The following is a 5047-nucleotide window of genomic DNA, read 5'->3' on the forward strand; positions in this document are numbered from 1 at the left end:
GAAGTCATGAGCCAAAAGGACTTAACGGATATTTATAGAACATTCTATCCTAAAGCAAAAGGATATACCTTCTTCTCAGCTCCTCATGGTACTTTCTCCAAAATTGACCATATAATTGGTCAAAAATCGGGCCTCAACAGGTACAGAAAGATAGAAATAATCCCATGCGTGCTATCAGACCACCACGGCCTAAAACTGGTCTTCAATAACAATAAGGGAAGAATGCCCACATATACGTGGAAATTGAACAATGCTCTACTCAATGGTAACCTGGTCAAGGAAGAAATTAAAAACTTTTTAGAATTTAATGAAAATGAAGGTACAACATACCCAAACTTATGGGACACAATGAAAGCTGTGCTAAGAGGAAAACTCATAGCGCTGAGTGCCTGCAGAAAGAAACAGGAAAGAGCATATGTCAGCAGCTTGACAGCACACCTAAAAGCTCTAGAACAAAAAGAAGCAAATACACCCAGGAGGAGTAGAAGGCAGGAAATAATCAAACTCAGAGCTGAAATCAACCAGGTAGAAACAAAAAGGACCATAGAAAGAATCAACAGAACCAAAAGTTGGTTCTTTGAGAAAATCAACAAGATAGATAAACCCTTAGCCAGACTAACGAGAGGACACAGAGAGTGCGTCCAAATTAACAAAATCAGAAATGAAAAGGGAGACATAACTACAGATTCAGAGGAAATTCAAAAAATCATCAGATCTTACTATAAAAACCTATATTCAACAAAACTTGAAAATCTTCAGGAAATGGACAATTTCCTAGACAGATACCAGGTATCGAAGTTAAATCAGAAACAGATAAACCAGTTAAACAACCCCATAACTCCTAAGGAAATAGAAGCAGTCATTAAAGGTCTCCCAACCAAAAAGAGCCCAGGTCCAGACGGGTTTAGTGCAGAATTCTATCAAACCTTCATAGAAGACCTCATACCAATATTATCCAAACTATTCCACAAAATTGAAACAGATGGAGCCCTACCGAATTCCTTCTACGAAGCCACAATTACTCTTATACCTAAACCACACAAAGACACAACAAAGAAAGAGAACTTCAGACCAATTTCCCTTATGAATATCGACGCAAAAATACTCAATAAAATTCTGGCAAACCGAATTCAAGAGCACATGAAAACAATCATCCACCATGACCAAGTAGGCTTCATCCCAGGCATGCAGGGATGGTTTAATATACGGAAAACCATCAACGTGATCCATTATATAAACAAACTGAAAGAACAGAACCACATGATCATTTCATTAGATGCTGAGAAAGCATTTGACAAAATTCAACACCCCTTCATGATAAAAGTCCTGGAAAGAATAGGAATTCAAGGCCCATACCTAAACATAGTAAAAGCCATATACAGCAAACCAGTTGCTAACATTAAACTAAATGGAGAGAAACTTGAAGCAATCCCACTAAAATCAGGGACTAGACAAGGCTGCCCACTCTCTCCCTACTTATTCAATATAGTTCTTGAAGTTCTAGCCAGAGCAATCAGACAACAAAAGGAGATCAAGGGGATACAGATCGGAAAAGAAGAGGTCAAAACATCACTATTTGCAGATGACATGATAGTATATTTAAGTGATCCCAAAAGTTCCACCAGAGAACTACTAAAGCTGATAAACAACTTCAGCAAAGTGGCTGGGTATAAAATTAACTCAAATAAATCAGTTGCCTTCCTCTATACAAAAGAGAAACAAGCCGAGAAAGAAATTAGGGAAACGACACCCTTCATAATAGACCCAAATAATATAAAGTACCTCGGTGTGACTTTAACCAAGCAAGTAAAAGATCTGTACAATAAGAACTTCAAGACACTGAGGAAAGAAATTGAAGAAGACCTCAGAAGATGGAAAGATCTCCCATGCTCATGGATTGGCAGGATTAATATAGTAAAAATGGCCATTTTACCAAAAGTAATCTACAGATTCAATGCAATCCCCATCAAAATACCAATCCAATTCTTCAAAGAGTTACACAGAACAATTTGCAAATTCATCTGGAATAACAAAAAACCCAGGATAGCTAAAGCTATCCTCAACAATAAAAGGACTTCAGGGGGAATCACTATCCCTGAACTCAAGCAGTATTACAGAGCAATAGTGATAAAAACTGCATGGTATTGGTACAGAGACAGACAGATAGACCAATGGAATAGAACTGAAGACCCAGAAATGAACTTTCACACCTATGGTCACTTGATTTTTGACAAAGGAGCCAAAACCATCCAATGGAGAAAAGATAGCATTTTCAGCAAATGGTGCTGGTTCAACTGGAGGGCAACATGTACAAGAATGCAGATCGATCCATCCTTATCACCCTGTACAAAGCTTAAGTCCAAGTGGATCAAGGACCTCCACATCAAACCAGACACACTCAAACTAATAGAAGAAAAACTAGGGAAGCATCTGGAACACATGGGCACTGGAAAAAATTTCCTGAACAAAACACCAATGGCTTATGCTCTAAGATCAAGAATCGACAAATGGGATCTCATAAAACTGCAAAGCTTCTGTAAGGCAAAGGACACTGTGGTTAGGACAAAACGGCAACCAACAGATTGGGAAAAGATCTTTACCAATCCTACAACAGATAGAGGCCTTATATCCAAAATATACAAAGAACTCAAGAAGTTAGACCGCAGGGAAAAATAACCCTATTAAAAAATGGGGTTCAGAGCTAAACAAAGAATTCACAGCTGAGGAATGCCGAATGGCTGAGAAACACCTAAAGAAATGTTCAACATCTTTAGTCATAAGGGAAATGCAAATCAAAACAACCCTGAGATTTCACCTCACACCAGTGAGAATGTCTAAGATCAAAAACTCAGGTGACAGCAGATGCTGGCGAGGATGTGGAGAAAGAGGAACACTCCTCCATTGTTGGTGGGATTGCAGACTGGTAAAACCATTCTGGAAATCAGTCTGGAGGTTCCTCAGAAAATTGGACATTGAACTGCCTGAAGATCCAGCTATACCTCTCTTGGGCATATACGCAAAAGATGCCTCAACATATAAAAGAGACACGTGCTCCACTATGTTCATCGCAGCCTTATTTATAGTAGCCAGAAACTGGAAAGAACCCAGATGCCCTTCAACAGAGGAATGGATACAGAAAATGTGGTACATCTACACAATGGAATATTACTCAGCTATCAAAAACAACGAGTTTATGAAATTCGTAGGCAAATGGTTGGAACTGGAAAATATCATCCTGAGTGAGCTAACCCAATCACAGAAAGACATACATGGTATGCACTCATTGATAAGTGGCTATTAGCCCAAATGCTTGAATTACCCTCGATCCCTAGAACAAACGAAACTCAAGACAGATGATCAAAATGTGAATGCTTCACTCCTTCTTTAAATGAGGAAAAAGAATACCCTTGGCAGGGAAGGGAGAGGCAAAGATTAAAACAGAGACTGAAGGAACACCCATTCAGAGCCTGCCCCACATGTGGCCCATACATATACAGCCACCCAATTAGACATGATGGATGAAGCAAAGAAGTGCAGACCGACAGGAGCCGGATGTAGATCGCTCCTGAGAGACACAGCCAGAATACAGCAAATACAGAGGCGAATGCCAGCAGCAAACCACTGAACTGAGAATAGGTCCCCCGTTGAAGGAATCAGAGAAAGAACTGGAAGAGCTTGAAGGGGCTCGAGACCCCAAAAGTACAACAATGTCAAGCAACCAGAGCTTCCAGGGACTAAGCCACTACCTAAAGACTATACATGGACTGACCCTGGACTCTGACCCCATAGGTAGCAATGAATATCCTAGTAAGAGCACCAGTGGAAGGGGAAGCCCTGGGTCCTGCTAAGACTGAACCCCCAGTGTACTAGACTATGGGGGGAGGGCGGCAATGGTGGGAGGGTTGGGAGGGGAACACCCATAAGGAAGCGGAGGGGGGAGGGGGATGTTTGCCCAGAAACCGGGAAAGGGAATAACACTTGAAATGTATATAAGAAATACTCAAGTTAATAAAAAAAAAAGAAAGAAAAAAAAGATAAATAACTTCAAGGAAAAAAAAAAGAAAGGCACAATTAAATAAAAGAAAAGCTGCATTTAAAAACATCAGAATTATTACAAGGCATGGGTCTGTACCATGCTCTATCAATGTGAATATAAGAAAAAGAAACCCAGGGAACTGAATAGTCACTCAGGACAATGAGTTTTTTCGAGAAATAAAAATAAAGAGACCAACACTCACTCCATACGTATATGTCACTAACACTTTATAGCAATTTCAAGTTTTCACAAGATTGTTTCTATGCCGTAATGTCCCAATCACCTATGACATATCACTGAACTGTACAGTTATTTGCAAGGGGTAAACTTTAGTATTTTATAAACACGTTTGCAAAATATAGATTTTATAGCCAAGGAGAAGGATTGGAAATTTATCGTTTTCTTTAACTGTCTTCTACTATTAAAGAATTGATATATTCTCACATAACTATTAGTTCCCTGGCAATAGGCTATATTGTTTCAGATCTGCAATATCCCAGGCCCTGTATTACATTTATGCTGTCAGTTCAGAAACTGCTAGATCTTGGTATAGATCCCTTACGTGTGAAAACCTCTCTCTAAATATGGTTTTCTCCAATTTTCCTGAGCAGGATTTCATGTGTTGTTTTTAGTGTTATATGTGTGGTATATCTGTATTTGTGTGTCTGTTATGTACATGAGAGGTGGAAACAAGATACAGACACCGGATGTCTTCCCCTTTGCCTTTACTTTATGTTGGGAGACAGGCCTCACACAGATGCGTAGCTCACCAATTTTCTCACAGCAACAGGAAGCCAAGTAGAATATATAGTAACTTCAAGATGGAAAGGTCTACAAAAGCAGTTCTTAAAATGGGAGTCCAAACCCTCTGGGAGCAACTCTTTCCCAATGGTCACACATCAGATATGCTGAATATCAGATTACCACCTATAACCTCAGCAAAATCTCAGTTATGAAGCAGTAATGAAAATAATTTTTTGATTGGGGTCATCACAACAGGAGGAACAATAC

Source organism: Rattus norvegicus, chromosome 6 (genome assembly GCF_036323735.1).
Source record: "Rattus norvegicus strain BN/NHsdMcwi chromosome 6, GRCr8, whole genome shotgun sequence".
Lineage (NCBI taxonomy): Eukaryota > Metazoa > Chordata > Mammalia > Rodentia > Muridae > Rattus > Rattus norvegicus.